This window comes from Palaemon carinicauda, chromosome 20 (assembly GCF_036898095.1).
Source record: "Palaemon carinicauda isolate YSFRI2023 chromosome 20, ASM3689809v2, whole genome shotgun sequence".
In the NCBI taxonomy this organism is placed as follows: Eukaryota; Metazoa; Arthropoda; class Malacostraca; order Decapoda; family Palaemonidae; genus Palaemon; species Palaemon carinicauda.
In genome coordinates, this window is record NC_090744.1 from 92,619,668 (window position 1) to 92,639,514 (window position 19,847).

Consider the following 19,847-nt stretch of genomic DNA (forward strand, 5'->3'; position numbering starts at 1 on the left):
CATCACTAGCAATTCCACTTCAACGATTACAAGATTTAGGCCAATCATGATTTCCCACTAATTTATAGACCTACAGTATTGTCAGATCCATAAATTATCATGTTGAAGAATTTTTTTTTTCTCAGTCTTTATTTGAAAATCTAGTCGACATAATTGATAGGCGTATCCCTTTGTGTGCTCTAAGGTACCGAGCGAAAGACAAACCATGTTCAATGATGATTGTAGAGTTGACTTGCTTATTTGGAAAAGCAGCCAGCCTATCATCTTTTTTGGGGGTAAAGATCAGATTTGACTTGGAATAACTATACTCGGCTTGAGCTTTTGCTCAGTTTATGCTTCAACTGAAAAGGAATACAATTCCACCATAAAAAAACCCTTAAATCTGTACTCTGGTGTAAATGCAACGAACAATTCCTCCTTTACTTAAACCAGATGGCCTTTTGGGTGATGTGTTGGTCAGTTAGCAGAATAATGAGAAACTTGATCTTCCTCATTCCTATTTTCCTGAGGCTAAAAACTAACTAGTTTAGCATTTCGATCTCATGAAATTAAGGCTCTGAATGGACTTTACATGCTTAACCCTGGATAGGTACGGTGGGTCGTTTGCGACCCCGAGCGTCAAAAAAAAACAGGTTTTTCTCACGTGACTCACCCCTGTGACTGAATTTGTGGGTGATCGACCTGCAGGAGGTGTCTCCCCTACACGCTCTAGTAGTGTCCAGATGTGCATTGCTGTAGCTGTACTCCTTCCCCGATTTCTGAGACGCGTCGGGGTCGTTCGCGTCCGAGTTTACCCTTCTGAGGTAGTTTGCATAATTATCAAAGTTATTACGTATTATGAAATTGTCGTAGAATGGTGCAACTTGTATAGGTTATCAGTTGTGGAAAGTCTTGGTGGATTGTTTGGCTACCATGTGCATGTTTTTTTTTTTAGTTAAAATGTCGTTCATCACCACGAGGACCATTTTACCGCGAGTGCCCCTTTTTCATTTTTTTTCATTTTTTTGCCAAGTCATTTTTCCGTAAGATATTGCCAAATAGTGTCGTAAAACTTTTGCTTGTTTAGTGTTGGAAAGTGTGTCTAGATGATCTGGCTACCCATGCATGACTTTGTTTTTGTCAGATACGACGTAGTTATTGGTATATTGGGTATTTAACTGCGGTTACCAATTTCTGTTTTTTTTTCAATATTTGTAAAAATTACTACGTAGTAAGGAATTGCCGTATATTATTCATTTTTTTTTCATGTTTATGTGTTAGAAAGTGTGCCTTGATGGTTGGGCTAACACGTGCATGTCTTTTTTTTTATCTGAGATGTCGTATATTAGAATGTCGGGCATTTTACCGCGAGTGTCCCTTTTTAATTTTTTTAAATTTTTTTGCCAAGTCATTTTTCCGTAAGATATTGCGAAATAGTGTCGTAAAACTTTTGCTTTTTTAATGTTGGAAAGTGTGTCTAGATGATCTGGCTACCCATGCGTGATTTTGTTTTTGTCAGATACGACGTAGTTATTGGTATATTGGGTATTTAACTGCGGTTGCCAATTTCTGTTTTTTTTTCAATATTTGTAAAAATTTACTACGTAGTAAGGAATTGCCGTATATTATTGATTTTTTTTTTCATGTTTATGTGTTAGAAAGTGTGCCTTGATGGTTGGGCTAACACGTGCATGTCTTTTTTTTTATCTGAGATGCCGTATATTAGAATGTTGGGCATTTTTCCGCGAGTGCCCCTTTTTACTTGTTTTGCATTTTTTTGCTTAGTCATGTTACCGTAAGGAATTGGCAAGTAGTGTCGCAAAACTTATATTTTTATAGTGTTGGAAAGTGTTTCTAGATGATCTGGCTACCCATGCCTATTTTTTTTTAGCCAGATATGGCGTATATATAAGTATGTGTTCGATTTTCCTGTGATTGCCATTTTTTCGTTTTTTCCCATTTCTTTCAAAATTACTACGTACTAAGGAACTATCACAGAGTAATATTTCATTTATATGTTTATTTGTCGGAAAATATGCCTTGATGGTTTGCCTAGCACGTGGCTGAAATTTTTTTTTTCTGAAATGCCGTATATTAGAATGGCCATTTTTCCACGAGTGCCCCTTTTTATTTGTTTTGCATTTTTTTGCTTAGTCATGTTACTGTAAGGAATTGGCAAGTAGTGTCGCAAAACTTATATTTTTATAGTGTTGGAAAGTGTTTCTAGATGATCTGGCTACCCATGCCTATCTTTTTTTTAGCCAGATATGGCGTATATATAGGTATGTGTTCGATTTTCCGGTGATTGCCATTTTTTCGTTTTTACCCAATTCTTTCAAAATTACTACGTACTAAGGAACTATCACAGAGTAATGATTCCTCTAGATGTTTATTTGTCGGAAAATTTTGTTTACTTTTTTTTTGATTGAATATCATCAAATTTTTTTAGCTAAAATATTGTTTTACATTTTTTTTTTCGATTTTATTTCCCTTCAAAAAAAATTTTTTGGGTCAGAATTTTAATTTTATAGTCGTAAAATAATCGACAATTATCCAGCAACCCACCATACAATTTTTATGCATATCCAATAATAATTAGATTAGTAAATAACACCTTGAAATTGACATACCCTTCCTACATTTCAAGTGGCAGATTAGGGAGTCTGAGTCAGTGTGGTTGGCGGCCATTTTGTGGACATATCCGAAGCGTAAGCTGCCCTATCTATATATATTCTTGTTCCCTATAGAATTTGTGATATTTTGGTATATTTTTACCTGCATAAATATCATATTATATATTAAATATATGTATTTTTTTACGAAATTTCCAAGTACTCAAAAAATTACCTTTAGATATGGCCCCTGATATAAATGTAATTTACAAAATAATGAAGATTTTTTTACATATTTCTATTTTAGGATAACATATGTTTATTCCCTAAAAAAATTAGCCACTTCCTATTTCATTTGGGTACCCAAAAAAATTCATGAAATTTGGACAATTTTTTTTGGCCAAAAAAAGTTACCCTTTTTTTCTCATTTCAGATCTTCACCTCCATGGGTCTGACTTCATCCAAAATACATCAAGATGTGTCCTAAACATTCAAGAATCAATTCCTAAAAGGATTTGTGTATATATGTATAAACTTTTTTTTTATGAATTTTTATGTCAGGTCTTTTTTTTTTTCTACTTAATTTTTTAAAATATTTGTAATAAATAGTTTTTCTGCAGATGAGTAGTATTTATCTTTACAGTTGTTTTAAGCATTCATTGAAGTTTTTTTTGGCAAAAGAAAAAAGGAGGTTACTGCAAAAACTGATTTTTCAAGAATTTTTTTTGGCGTCGGGGTCGTTCGCGTCCGAGTATACCCTTAAAGGGGTGTCCGAGGACCGTACCTATCCAGGGTTAAGGAGGTGTAGACCCTAGTGATATTTTTCTTTAATTATTTTATAGACCAGATTTCTTAGCTCCAAAGTTAAGTTATTTTGGCCAAGCTAGCAAGAAGAGGAGCTTTTAGCACTTGTTGGAGAATTGGTAATGTTACTCCATTATGTAAATGTGTTTGTGGTAGCTCAAGTCCAACTGATTACCACCCAATTTAAATAACTACCATATTTAAAGTTTTTTAACATCTTTTGGCAAAATGTCTAAATAGGTTTGCTGAAAGTAATCATCTGTTCCTCAGCAATTTGGCTTTCGTAAAGGCCTTGGAGTATGTGATGCCCTTTTCACAATCTCCAATGCTATACAGAAATCCCCTGATTGTAGTCAGGAAGTTAATATGGATTGGCCTTGATTATAGTGCTGCCTTTGACTCGAACAGTTGGGAGTGGGTGGGTCTTTTAGCATTATTGTTGAATTTTTAAGTAATAGATTGCTAAGAGCTCTTGTTGGGCACCATAGCGAGTATAGTAATGTGATATCACGTGTTCCTGAGGGTAATGTTCTTGGCCCATTACTTTACATACTATGTACACATGACAAGTGGTTTGGCATAGAAAACAAGCTTGTTGCATATACAGATGATGCTCCACTCATTGCATCAATTCCATCCCCTGAATGTAGGTCTGTGGTTGCTGAATCTCTTAATAGATATCTAGCTAAAATTAATGCATGGTGCAAATTATGGGACATGAAGTTGAATCCTAAGTATGATTGTAAGTAAGTCAAGCACAGTTGCTCCTCAACATCCAGAATTCAGCATTGATTATGTTCTTTCTCTGTCATTGTATGACTTAAAGTTTTAGGGGTGATTCTAAATAGCCAGTTTACTTTTGAGAAGCACATTAGATCTGTCTATTCTTCAATTGCACAAAAAATGGTTTATTGAGAGTCTTGTATGATTTTCGGTGATCAATCTATTCTGAAGTGTTTTCATTCTTTCATTTTACCTTGTTTTGAGTATTTTTCTCCTGTTTGGTCTTCGGCTGCTGATTCTCATCTTAATTTGTCGGACAGGAACTTAGGGTCTATTAGATATCTTATTCCTGATCTAGATATTAATCTCTGGCATTGTTGTTCAATTAGATCCTTATGCATGTTGCACAAAATTTTTCATAATTCTTATCATCCTTTACATTCAGATCTTCCCATACAGTACCATCCTGTTCGTAATACTAGGTACAGTATGTAGTTAATTCTAATAGTCAGGCCTTCTCCATCATGAGGCTCAATAATATATACAATATTCTGGGTTTATTCTAGCTGTAACCAAGTTGTGGAATGATTTTCCTAATTGGGTAGTTGAATCGGTAGAACTTCAAGAATTCAAACTTGCAGCAAATGTTTTTATGTAGAACAGGCAGACATAAGTCTTTTTAGAGTTTATAGATGAAAGATCAGTTTTCATGCTGTTACTGTTCTTAAAATATTTTAATTGTTCAGTACTTCTCATACAGTTTATTTCCATATTTTCTTTCCTCATAGGTCCATTTCCCTTTGTTGGAGCCCTTGGACTTATAGCATCCTCTTTTTCAAACTAGGGTTGTAGGTTAAATAGGAATCTGAATCCCGTAAAAACTAGTAAGAGTAATAATATTACTTGTTTTATGAATATGAAATTACAGCTAAATAGCGACTAAAAATTATGGTAATAGGTAGATGGCTAAACGTTTAAAAAAGTTATTGCCATTATTGTAAATTACCTCGACCAACGAAGTTGGGGGAGGTTATGTTTTACCTCCTGTTTGTGTGTTTGTTTGTGAAAAGCTTCATGGCCACAATTTTGATAGAAGAGTAATGAAACTTGGATGTTATATAAAAAGCTGGAAATTATTAAATTTTGGAAGGTCAAGGTCACAGTCAAGCAAAATGTCCAATTCACGTAATCAGCCATAAGTTTGGACATCGTTGTCACAGAGACTTCAAACTTAGTTCATATTGGAGTGTATGAAAATCCATGCCAATTAATACAAGGTCAAGCAAAAGATCGAATTCCGGTCATCAACCATACGGCCACAATTTTAATCGTAAAGTAATGAAACTTGCAGGGATTTTAAACTTATGCAAAGAGTTGGGAAGTGATTATAGGAATTGATTCTGGGAAAGGCACGCTGGTTTCGAGAAATAAGCTGCCATGGCAGAGGTCTACACTCTCAGAGTGTTTTTCTAGTTAGGAATGTTTTCACAAGATATAAGAACAAAATATTCATAAACCATTCCAAATTATGTACAGTAAAACCTTCTGAGATACAAGCAATGGCTTCGTTGATTTTTGCTATATGATGTGAGCAAAGACCTTAGTTACGATTAAGCGAGCTTATGACAACCACCACTATGTAAGTACAGTATGTTTCTCTTGCCCTTGGATGTAAAGAACACTAGGAAGGTGCGTGTGTGTTGTTTGCTTGGGCAAGGGAGAAGAGTCGCTGTACAGTAGGCTACTTCTATTAAGTTTGATCCTAAAACAAGTTAATAAAGGATATGACACCAGTCAATGAAGTCAAGATTACATTGAAGCTCAGGACCTATGTCCATGGAGAGATGGAGAAATTGTTGGTGTGATTGACAGAGGTGCAGCTTGCAGGAGATAGTGTAAATGAGAGAATCAACAGCAAAAAGGAATAATACCTTTACGAGGATCTTTTGCTGCCGACGGGAGGAACATCAATGGACTGGGCTTCGGGAGTCATTCAAAACCTGTCTGGGATTTGATAAAGAAAAATTTATAAAATATTTTACTAAAATGACAGAAGGCAAAGGATACATCCTACAGCAAGTCTTCAACTGTGATGAGACAGTATGAAGTCTTATGGAAAAAAAATGCCGAGAAGGAAGTACAGTACATAACGGCAGAGAAGAGCATGCCAGGTTACAAACCTATGAAGGATATGTTAACCCCTGGAGTGCATGCAAATATGAAGGGTAACTGTAAGATTAAATGGCTACTTGTATAACACTGAAATCCAAGAGCCTTAGAGTCTTATAAAGGATTTTGAAGCAAAGCAAAAAATCTATTTTGGGTGAGATGGCCATGTCGTCTTGATGGAAGCTTCCTAAAGACAGCTTTCTAAGGGATATTTGGCTACAGTGATACTGCCAGAGAATTGACCATAGGTCTCCAGAATTCTAACTCCTGGCGCGAGTATCCATAAAATTTCTTAAGGATATCGCGTAATATCGGGGGGCGTATATCTTGATACGACACATGGCAATCTTCACCCCGAATAGTGTTTTCGCTCTGAGGGGGAAGAGTGGCGAAATTGAAGGGGAGCCGTTATCGAGGTTACCCTTCCTCCCCTACTATTACAGGGCCCAAAATGGTGGCTCATTCCTTGTAGCATTGAGCATGGTGCTACAGGTAGAGTAGTTTCAGGAGGGGATTATTACATACTGTAATCTTTTTCTTAGAAAAGGAGGGTGGGTCCACCAGGACGACATGGCCATCTCACCCAAAAATAGATTTTTCGCTTTGCTTCAAAATCCGTTTTTTGGGCTCAAGCCATGTCGTCCTGATGGAAGTTTACCAGAGAATTACTTGAAAGTACTATATCTGTGGATTTGTATAAGTGCCTCAACCTTGGGTCAGCTTCTATATGGTCATCCAGACCACTGAAATATATAACGATACCGTTATACGTCATTACCACTAAGCATGGAACAATGTTAGGGCTTCCTGCCCCCTGCAGGGAAATGTCATACTCGACGATAGAAGCACAAGGTTTGTATTCATATAGGAACAAATATAAATATCATTCAGATCTTTTTGTTCATATGATTAAGTACCTTAAGTATGAACTTTACTTAGGAAAATACAGTGAACCCTCGCTACTTCGCGGTTCGACCATCGCGGATTCACCACTTCGCGGGTTTTTTTCATAACCCATATATATATACATATCGCGGATTTTCCGGAAATTTCGAAAATACCGCGATATCTGAAGACCCCAAATACGATATTTCGTTACCTGTAATTCCATTAATACTGTAATTAGTAATATCTGCTCTTACTGATTGTTCATTGCATTACATATGACATATAATTCAGCACAAAGAAATAAAACACGAAAAGAGAATGTGATCATACGATAATTCAGTACTGTATACAGTACGTAGTAAAATTAAATCGAACATGAAACGCAAATCAGATGCAGTCATACCATATTAGAATGGTGTAAGGCTGCTGATGGCTACTACTGTACTACAAATGTAATGGATGTGCTTCTTTTCCATGAATCTTTTGTATGTATATGTACGTAGTACTGCATCCAATAATATTCTTTGTTGCAAAAAATCACATTTCGAATAAGCGTACGAGAGAGAGAGAGAGAGAGACACATCCTACAACAAAAGCGTAAAATAGCGTACGTAAAGCTGTATTATTATTATTGTTATTATTATTATTATTGTTGTTGTTGTTATTAAAATTATTATTGTTATTATTATTATCATTATCATTATTATTATTATTATTATTATTACAGTATCATTATTTATTATTATTATTATTATTACGTACAGTACAGTATATGCTGGGTATCTTGTTCTTTGAATTGGTAACCTACGTAGCATATAAGACGGGTTGTGATTGGTTCAAGCGCTGATAGATGACGAATCAGAACTCAAGTTTTGTTATCTAGCCTGTGATTGGTGTTTTGCCCGCATCTCCAACTTCCAGCATCTACGTTTTCGTGGTCACTTTGTCTCCCGCCGTATCGCTGTGTAGATGTTGTTAAGTTATTGTGGACTTTAATCTGTGCTGTGCGTGACTGTTTTAAGTTGAACTTTTTGTTGAACTTTCTGTTAAACCCTACTGTACAATGCCTCCCAAGCGTTCTGCTTCTACTAAGGCTGGTAGTGAGCCTAAACGCCACCGAAGGATGATGACGATTGCTGAGAAGGTGACGCTTCTCGATATGTTAAAAGACGGTAGAAGTTGCGCGGCCGCAGACCTCGAAGACCTGACGAAATCGGCCAGTGAAGAAGACAGTGAAACACAGGAAGAGATCCAAGAAAATGTCGAAGAAACGGGCTTAACATTAGAACGGCTTGCCAAGCTCTGCAAGCTTGCGAAGGAGGTGAAAGAAATGTTGCAAGAGTGGGACGAGGATATGGTTCGTTCTATGCAATTCTGCAACAAGATCGATGAACATATGACTCCCTACAGGATGCTCTTGCGAAAAAAGAAGCAGCGGCAGCAACTTCCGATCACAATGCCCTCGGAAGAAATTGAAGAAGTGTCCTAGGAAGAAGTTGAAGAGGTGTCCCAAGAAAAGACACCTCCGTCTGAAGAGACGTAAAATACTATCATTGGCTGCACAGCAGAAGACATCATCAGCTTCATCATCATCATTTCTACTGTGCAGCAAATTCATCGCCATCATCATTCAAGTTTTTCTTGAACTTCTTTCGTGGTGAGTACAGTAACAATCTTTATTTTTTACTTTAATATTCTAACATTTTAATATTTGTGCCTGTTTTAGTTTAGTACTGTATGCATTAAGTTAAAGGGAAGGTTTTAAAAGTCTGAAGAGTATACATGTTGTAACCTATCATATTTTTTTTTGTTTAAAATTTACATTTACGTACGTAAAACAATCTCTCTCTCTCTCTCTCTCTCTCTCTCTCTCTCTCTCTCTCTCTCTCTCTCTTAAATTGTTTTCCTGCTTTGCTACGTACAGTATGTACTGTATGATTTTATATAGATACGGTAAATAATATTTGTAATAACATATTTTCTAAAAGCTTTTACTGTAAATATCATTATTTATCACTTTCATCATGCGCGTTAAATGCCTTCTTTGTTTACTGAGCGTGGTTGTTTACTGAGCGTACTTTATGACGCCGTCGTTTCAGGCGGCGTCATAAAGAAAAACATTTCATTTGAAAGTCCTAAGTAAAATTAAGTAAAACATTGATAATAACAAAATCAACATACTGTATAATCAATATAATCGATGCAAAAACTAACCTATACACAGATGTGTACAGTACACTAAATGCGTTTGTTTCTTCATTATGATCAGAGAAACGTAACCAAAACATTGGTTGCCATTTTTTATCGTGCTTTTTGGCGTGTTTAGGAAACGCATGATATAAAATCGCCTTTAATATTTGTGCCTGTTCTAGTTTAGGGTACTGTAGTACATGCATTAAGTGTTCTGTACATTAAAGGGTAGTTTGTTAACAGTACTAAGTACAAGGGAAGGTTTTAAAAGTCTGAATATACATGTTAAATAAATAGGTAAATATGGTGTCAATACTTCGCGGATTTTCACCTATCGCGGTCGGGTCTGGAACCTATCTACCGCGATAAACGAGGGTTCACTGTAAATAAAAGACTCCGGCTAAGTTTATTTAGCTACATATGGGGTGAAATAGGACGCAAATACCCTTTCACCATTTTATTAAATCGATAATCAAATGGAACAGAAGGTGTATTAAAATTTGTAATAGAATTATACATTCAACATATACAAATAAAATTATTTTCTACCTGAAAGGGAAGAAATTTTGATGCCACTCAAAATCAGTTAAAAAACGGATTTTGAGCGAAGCGAAAAATCTATTTTTGGGTGAGATAGCCATGACGTCCTGATGGAAGGTTCCTTCGGTAGCTTCCTTGGGTATATTTAACTACAAGGATATTCCCAGAGAATTAAACCACAGGTTATCACAGAATTCTAACTTCTGGTGCGAGTATCCTAAAGGTTTCCCTCTAATTTATCGTATATCAACAGGGGACGTATGTATTAACCCTGGATAGGTACGGTCCTCGGACACCCCTTTAAGGGTATACTCGGACGCGAACGACCCCGACGCCAAAAAAAATTCTTGAAAAATCAGTTTTTGCAGTAACCTCCTTTTTTCTTTTGCCAAAAAAAACTTCAATGAATGCTTAAAACAACTGTAAAGATAAATACTACTCATCTGCAGAAATACTATTTATTATAAATATTTTAAAAAATTAAGTAGAAAAAAAAAGACCTGACATAAAAATTCATAAAAAAAAAGTTTATTCATATATACACAAATCCTTTTAGGAATTGATTCTTGAATGTTTAGGACACATCTTGATGTATTTTGGATGAAGTCAGACCCATGGAGGTGAAGATCTGAAATGAGAAAAAAAGGGTAACTTTTTTTGGCCAAAAAAAATTGTCCAAATTTCATGAATTTTTTTGGGTACCCAAATGAAATAGGAAGTGGCTATTTTTTTTAGGGAATAAACATATGTTATCCTAAAATAGAAATATGTAAAAAAATCTTCATTATTTTGTAAATTACATTTATATCAGGGGCCATATCTAAAGGTAATTTTTTGAGTACTTGGAAATTTCGTAAAAAAATACATATATTTAATATATAATATGATATTTATGCAGGTAAAAATATACCAAAATATCACAAATTCTATAGGGAACAAGAATATATATAGATAGGGCAGCTTACGCTTCGGATATGTCCACAAAATGGCCGCCAACCACACTGACTCAGACTCCCTAATCTGCCACTTGAAATGTAGGAAGGGTATGTCAATTTCAAGGTGTTATTTACTAATCTAATTATTATTGGATATGCATAAAAATTGTATGGTGGGTTGCTGGATAATTGTCGATTATTTTACGATTATAAAATTAAAATTCTGACCCAAAAATTTTTTTTGAAGGGAAATAAAATCGAAAAAAAAAATGTAAAACAATTTTAGCTAAAAAAATTTGATGATATTCAATAAAAAAAAAAGTAAACAAAATTTTCCGACAAATAAACATCTAGAGGAATCATTACTCTGTGATAGTTCCTTAGTACGTAGTAATTTTGAAAGAATTGGGAAAAAACGAAAAAATGGCAATCACCGGAAAATCGAACACATACCTATATATATGCCATATCTGGCTAAAAAAAAGATAGGCATGGGTAGCCAGATCATCTAGAAACACTTTCCAACACTATAAAAATATAAGTTTTGCGACACTACTTGCCAATTCCTTACGGTAACATGACTAAGCAAAAAAATGCAAAACAAATAAAAAGGGGCACTCGTGGAAAAATGGCCATTCTAATATACGGCATTTCAGAAAAAAAAAATTTCAGCCACGTGCTAGGCAAACCATCAAGGCATATTTTCCGACAAATAAACATATAAATGAAATATTACTCTGTGATAGTTCCTTAGTACGTAGTCATTTTGAAAGAAATGGGAAAAAACGAAAAAATGGCAATCACAGGAAAATCGAACACATACTTATATATACGCCATATCTGGCTAAAAAAAAAATAGGCATGGGTAGCCAGATCATCTAGAAACACTTTCCAACACTATAAAAATATAAGTTTTGCGACACTACTTGCCAATTCCTTACGGTAACATGACTAAGCAAAAAAATGCAAAACAAATAAAAAGGGACACTCGCGGTAAAATGCCCGACATTCTAATATACGACATCTCAGATAAAAAAAAAGACATGCACGTGTTAGCCCAACCATCAAGGCACACTTTCTAACACATAAACATGAAAAAAAAATGAATAATATACGGCAATTCCTTACTACGTAGTAATTTTTACAAATATTGAAAAAAAAACAGAAATTGGTAACCGCAGTTAAATACCCAATATACCAATAACTACGTCGTATCTGACAAAAACAAAGTCATGCATGGGTAGCCAGATCATCTAGACACACTTTCCAACACTAAACAAGCAAAAGTTTTACGACACTATTTGGCAATATCTTACGGAAAAATGACTTGGCAAAAAAATGAAAAAAAATGAAAAAGGGGCACTCGCGGTAAAATGGTCCTCGTGGTGATGAACGACATTTTAACTAAAAAAAAAAACATGCACATGGTAGCCAAACAATCCACCAAGACTTTCCACAACTGATAACCTATACAAGTTGCACCATTCTACGACAATTTCATAATACGTAATAACTTTGATAATTATGCAAACTACCTCAGAAGGGTAAACTCGGACGCGAACGACCCCGACGCGTCTCAGAAATCGGGGAAGGAGTACAGCTACAGCAATGCACATCTGGACACTACTAGAGCGTGTAGGGGAGACACCTCCTGCAGGTCGATCACCCACAAATTCAGTCACAGGGGTGAGTCACGTGAGAAAAACATGTTTTTTTTTTACGCTCGGGGTCGCAAACGACCCACCGTACCTATCCAGGGTTAACACGCCACATAGCTATCTGCACCCCATATAGAGTTAACACTTCGATATGGAAAGGTGGAGAATAACTGGGGAGCCGTTCCACAGTTACACTCATCCGTGGCTGCTTTTGGTACTTGAAACGTAAACAAACGGGCGCCATTGCTAAATGACGTCACGTCCGTCCTCATCCTGATGCCAGCTCCTTGCTAATCTCCATGATACAGCAGGACAGGGCGGGGCCTGAAAGGCTGGACTAGAATAGACAGGAGGGTCCATCAGGACGTCATGGCTATCTCACCCAAAAAAAGATTTCTGTTTTTTGGGCTCAAGCCATGGCGTCCTGATGGAAGAGTACCAGAGAATCAATGTATCGTGGAAAATTTCCCCTTTTTTAGAGTAAGTGCCAAGGGCTTCGAATAGAGGTATGTAATGTGACCTCGGTAGAGGTTCCGTGGGGATCCAGCTTCCTGCCCCCCTGGCAGAGAAGTCCCGGCGGATTATACCAAAATCCAAAGTGGTCATCGAAGAGCTACTCACCCTACGGAGAGTTCGTGAAGGACTCGGAGACAAGACAGAAGGTTAATATTCGTGTAGGAATATTCTCAAGAGTAGACAAGTGATAGTTAATCACTATATTCCATGAATTAGAGAACAATATGGTCTCGAAGGTATGACGAATTTAAGTATTCAAGTAGGAATATTACACAGCATGGGTGAGTATATAATACAGACAATTTATATTATTCTTCTCATTTCAAAGGAAAGGGGTAAATGAAACTATGACAATCATGTATTTCATAATGGTAATATGAGCGAAGAGAGACACACAAGTAATAAAATAGACGTTTTATTTCATAATTTGCAGGTTATAGTAATAATAATTGCAATAAAGGGTGTAAAGTTAATTTACAATAATAAATAATGTACATAGACAATAGAAGACTTATATCTTGAATCTGAAAGAAATTTCAAATTTAGAAAACACAAGTTCCAGAGGAACGTCAGTCTTTATCAAAGAAAAAAACACATCATGCCCTAGGGCATGTGGCACTCATGTGAAGTCTATGACATTTCACCTTGGTAAGAACAGTCTATTAGAAACACTAAGTGTTCATGAAATCACTATGTATCACACGAGGGTCAACACAGGCACCCGAAGAGTTAAAGTCCCAAGTAACTCGCTGTTCTATGCAGAGTTAAACGGCAGGTTTCATAACACTACCTGCGGCTACCACGAAATGTTTAACTTCATGCACTTGCTTCGCGTAGTGCTTGAAGAAAACGCGCGAAGATTTCCATCCTGTGAAGCTCTTGAGGCTTTCGAAATCCATACTCTGGAAGAAATTCAGAGAAGACGCGACTTTTCTAGGATCATGACCTGCGGGTGTACTGTCAGGATCCGCTCTGCGAATGAAGTTGGTGATTTTCGCTCTTAGTTGTTTCAGTGAAAGGTCGCTACCCGATGTTTCTCCTTTGAAGAGTTGACCTCCACCGAAGTCTGAAGTTCTTCGAAGATAGACCTTGAGACTCTCCACTGGACATAGAGAGACATTTTCCTTCAGGGGGCAGATTCTCCAGAGGCCCCATCTCTTGGTGGGTAATTCGTTTTTTGCGAGAAATGTCGGATCAGGGAAGAGGGTAAGTTCTCCTGTATCTGCGAACAGGATATGACCCTCGTCTCTTGATAATGCCACTATTTCGCTGACTCGGGCTCCCGAGGCGAGAGCAAAAAGGAAGATAACCTTTTGAGTCAGGTCCTTGAGAGGGCACGAATCGTTGTCCAAGTTAGAGGCAAAATGGAGCACCTTGTCCAGGGACCAGGAGATAGGTTTTGGCGGAGGTGCTGGGCATAGTCTAGCGCATGCCTTTGGTAGTTTATTGAAGATATCGCTGGACAGATCAATCTGGAAGGCGTACAGTAGTGGTCTAGTCAAAGCCGATTTGCAGGTAGAAATCGTGTTGGCTGCTAAGCCTTGTCCACGAAAGTGAATGAAGAAGGACATGCAAAAATCAATGGTGATTTCCGTAGGATTTTTTGCTTTGACGAACGAGACCCACTTTCTCCAGGAAGATTCGTATTGCCGTCGTGTGGATTCGGTCTTGTATTCCTCGAGGAAGTCTAGACTTTTCTTCGAGATCCCAAACCTTTTCTTTGCAGCTAGGGAGAGAAAATCATGAGATGAAGGTCCCTGACTTTCAGTGGTGAAGCGAAGACAGTCGACTTCTGTACTTGCTGAGAGAGAACTGGGCCCGGGAGGGGGATCAGCGTGGGCTGCAGCTCCAGGACCAGGGGGTACCAATTGCTCCGGGGCAACTTGGGAGCCACTAGGGCCGCTGTCCCTTTGAATGTTCTCAGTTTGGAGAGGACTTTCAGCAGAAGGTTGGGGGGAGGGAACAGGTATATCCTGGACCATCTGTTCCAATCCAGTGACATGGCATCCACTGCTTCTGCCTTGGGGTCCTCGTACGGGGCCACATAACGAGGAAGTTGATTGTTGTCGCTCGTTGCGAAGAGATCGATCTGAAGTTCCGGGACTTGGCGAGAGATGAAGGAGAATGATCTTGCGTCTAGAAACCATTCCGACTCTATTGGGTTTGTCCGTGATAGAGCGTCCGCCGTCACGTTGCGGAATCCTTGTAGGTGAACTGCAGACAGGTGCCATTTCTTCTTTTCTGCCAGACGGAAGATTGGAAGAAGTACCTGATTTATCTGGGGCAATCTCGAGCCCTGACGATTGAGACATCTGACTACCACCGAGTTGTCCAGAGTCAGACAGATGTGGATCGAGGGAGGCGGAGAGAGTTTCTTCAGGGTGAGAAGGACCGCCATGGCCTCCAAGATGTTGATGTGAAACGTCTTGAATAGGGGAGACCATTTTCCCTGAACCTGTCGTTGGTGGGAGTGACCTCCCCAACCCTCCAGTGAAGCGTCCGTGTGGATGTTGAGCGATGGAGGCGGGTGTTGAAGAGGAATGGACCTTTTCAGGGCCTTTGCTTCCGACCACGGCTTTAAGAGTAACCAAAGTCTGTTTGGGAGCCGTCTCTTGAGGTCTCTTCGAGCGATGGATGCAGAACGTCTCCAGACTCCTGCGGCATCCTTTAGCTGTGCACGAAGCACTGGGTTTGTCACAGAGGCGAACTGTAGAGAGCCTAGAACTTGTTCCTGCTGACGTCTTGAGATCCGTTTGGATTTCAGCAGTTTTTTGACAGACCCTGCTATTTCCTTCCTTTTCTTCTGCGGGATGGAAAGGCGGTGTGACTGAAGATCCCAATGGATTCCCAACCATTGGAGCTTCTGAGCTGGAGAGAGGCGAGATTTCTCAGTGTTTATCTTGAATCCCAGATGTTCTAGGAACTGGGTGACTTTGTTGCAGGATCGTACACAATCTTTGGGCGATGTCGCCCAGACCAGCCAGTCGTCTAGGTAAGCCATCACTTGGACGCCGCGAAGACGGAGCTGTTGGATGATGGCGTCTGCCAGCTTGGTGAAGATCCGTGGGGCCACGTTGAGCCCGAAGGGCATGGCCCTGAAGGCGTAACTTTTCCTTTGGAGTCGAAATCCTAGGTAGGAGGAAGCGTGATGGTTCATTGGAACGTGCCAGTAGGCATCCGCCAGGTCTATGGAGACCGTATAGGACCCTTGAGGCAGGAGAGTCCTTATTTGTTGAAGAGTCAGCATCTTGAACTTGTTGTTGGCAATGAACTTGTTGAGGGGGGATAAGTCTAGAATGACTCTGAGTTTGTCGGAGTCCTTCTTGGGGACGCAAAATAGTCTCCCCTGGAACCTGGTTGACTTTACCCTCCTGATCACCTTCTTGGTCAAGAGTTCCAGGACGTACTCTTCCAGGAGGGGGGTTGATTGTTGGAAGAATTGCTGGAAGGCTGGGGGTTGTTGTGTCCAGCTCCAGCCTAGTCCCTTCTTGACGATGCTGTGTGCCCAGGGATCGAAGGTCCAACGATCCTGGAATTGGCTGAGTCTTCCTCCCACCGGAAGCACTTCATTGCTTCTGGCTTCCCGAGGGCTTGCCACCTCGGCCGCTGGCTCCCCTTCCTCCTCTGCCTCTGGAGGGGCGGCGAGACGAATCTCTGCCGGAACCTCTGTTTGAGCCTCTACCTTTGGGACGAAAGGTAGTGGTGTGCTGCTCAAATGCAGGGGTGAAGACCGGTGACTGCGATACCATCGGTTGGGTGACCAGCTGAAAGGTCTGTTGGGGCTGAGCTGCCACTTGGGGAGTAGCGGAACCCGGAAACTGCCGTCTATGTTGACGTTGCTGGGGTTTGGGCTTCTGAGGTTTCCTCTTAGGTTGAGGGCCATCGTCCTGAGAGGATTTCCTTTTCTTCGACATGCCCCACTTATGGAGAAGGTTCCTGTTCTCCGTGGCGGCTTTGTCAGCGATCTTTTTCACCAAGGAGGATGGAAAGAGGTATTTACCCCAGATATTGGAGGAAATCCGCCTCCGGGGTTCGTGTTTCACTGTAGCGTTCGCGAACACGAATTCACGACAGGCTCTGCGAGCCCTAGTGAAGCTGTACAGGTCCTTCATTACCGTTGCAAAATGCGTTTTGGCTAGGACCATGTAGAAGTCCGGGATTCTAGTGTCTCCGGCCATGACTTCAAGCTGTACCTGGAGGGACAGCGATGCGGCAAGCCTCTCCTTCGTATCTTGTTCCCTACGAAGGAGGTGATCGTTGAGCTTTGGGAGGTCCTCATTAAACTGATGACCGGCAACGTCAGGCTCTAACTTACCCACTGTGAATGTTGACTGGACGTCTTTCCAGTGTCTATCATCAGGGGGAACGGTCAGGGAGAAGGGTCTGCACTCCTCCAGTACAGGGCAAGGTTTCCCTTCTTCCACTGCTTTCAAGACCGCAGTGAAGGCCTTTTCTATAAAGGGGAAGGTCGCATTGTTCGGTGCAACAAAGGTTGGGTGCTTTTTGCTAAGCGCCGGCATCTTGGAATTGGTGAAGCCCCTACTCTTCACCGTGTTGGCTAGCATAGCCTGGGCCTTCGTGAGATCGAACACAATTACCTCCTTCGGTTCGGTCTCTTCTTTAGAGGCGGGTTCGGACCTGAGTCGGACGTAACAGTCCGGATAAGCCTCGAAATTCGGGAAGAACTCCACTTCTTCCAACGCGATCGAGCCGACCTTCTCACTGATGAAGATCTTGCCCGTGGTGATCGGCATGTGCTTGGCATACCTCCATGGGTTAGTATCCGAGCAAGCAGGGAGGTCCTTAACCGAAATCCGTTTCGGTTGTTTAAAACTTCCTAAGTTAGACCTGAATAGCTCGTGGGTCTCACGAAGTTTTTTATCCATGAGGGCTTCAAGCATCTTGAAGACCTCCTGAGTGCCTGATGGGAGAGGATCCGGGGTGGCAGACGTCGAAGGAAGGGATTCCTCAGTCGGTGTAGGAGTCGGTGCGGGAGTAGGAGTGGGAGCGACCTCATGCTCCGAATCAGGGTATTCCACCTGATCTTCCTCAGAGTCGAGCTCCCTGCCCATGAGGTTCCTCTACGTTTCTTCCGAAACTTCCGACATACGTTCTGCGTTGTCGGAATCTAGACGGCACTCATGCATGGACTGGGCCATGACAATATCAGGTTCCACCACTATCTGGACGGTGGGAATCTGATCACTGGGGACCACTGAGTCTTTTGATGCCTTCGGAAACAGCAAGGCCCTCAAATCTTCGGTGGCGAGATACGGTTCGGTGGCGTTCTTCTGGAAGCCACGCACCCACTTGCGTAGCTTCTCCCGAGCGTTGTCCCTTGCCTCCGCTGAAGGAGGATCGTCGAACGCTTCGACCAGACGACTCTTGCAGACTGTACAGTGCTGCGGGTCCCAGAATTTCAGGTCGCCTTTCTTGGCGGCGCAGGGGGCGTGGGTCCGACACGCCTTGTGCCCGTAGAAGTCCGGGCGTTTCACTCCGCAGAAGTTGCTTTCACACTTCATATACTCCTCCTGTAAAAGAAAGAGATCATGAGTATATGGAAGGCATAAGAATGTCTTACATTACTCTAAGATTAAGATTAAGTAATCAAGATTTTATCTAACATTAAATAATTCATAAGTATTATAATGTTTGAGGGTAGGAGCGGGAAAGGAAGTAGATAGACACATACTTGTGAATCCCGCCCAGTCGGTTACCGTAACCTTATCATTAGGCAATTTCGTTTTTGGCCGAATGACACAAAACGGAAATCCATGTGGATCACCCGTGGTGGGTAGAAGCTAAGTTTCTAACAGAAATTGCCTGCGAGGTGTATCAGGGACTGAGACCACTCAGTTCCCTGGGGTAGAAGGGTAATAGGAGACCCCGTATTAGATCTAGGTTCCGGCAACCGGCCGTGCTAAGACACACAGAGTATGCTGGAATATTGTAATATGCAAGAAGACAGCACAGCCACAATTTTAGATGGTAAGACAATACCTATATATAGAAGTGGCTAAGCCATCTGGCTGCAGTGTAGGACTGTCGGCAGGTAAGAGAAGGGTTGCATGTCCCTTGGCGCCTCCGGAGGGCGCCGGCAGGCCGATGGCACGCCGGAGGCCGCTCCAGCAGGGTGGGAGGCATCAAGACAGACACATTGAGTATCTAAGCATAATACCATCTTGGCGACCGTGCCGGCCGGCGGCGGGAGGCAGCGGCTCCGGCAGCCGAAGGCTGACGGTTTGGTGAGCTTGGATCAGTTCATAAGGTAAATAAGTATATGGTAGTATACCCAGACCGCCGGCAATTAATGCCGGCACGCCGGAGGCCGGCCCGAAGGTCGGCCAACGGAAACTAGGTAAGGGAGGGGTGGAACATCGGTTGTATGCCGACGGAAGGCGGCAGCCCCCGGCACACGGAAGGCTGACGACTTAGAGGAGGGAGGGTATCTTATGAAAGAGTGTCACCAAAGTGTAGGGCGGTATCGCTGGCAGTAGAGGCGGCAAGGGACCGGCACCAGGATAGATGGAGAGAAAGGTAAGGAGGGATTGGAGGGGTAAGACCACATACCCCTCCGGCATCCCTCCAGAGAGAGTGTACACATGAGAGGAGTAGATACACCTAACATCCAATGGCAGGGGGCCGGCAGTCGGCCGGGTGCCAGGGTAACCCAAGGGAGGGTTAGAGTACACTCAAGAGGGGGAACCCCCTGCTGGACAAATCGCTGCCAGTGGCTACCCCCATAGGACGCTATGAAGGGTATGTGTACCAGAGTGGCCTGCTCAGCAGGAGAGCAAGATAGCCCTATCACTCCACCCAAGGGAGGAGTTGTA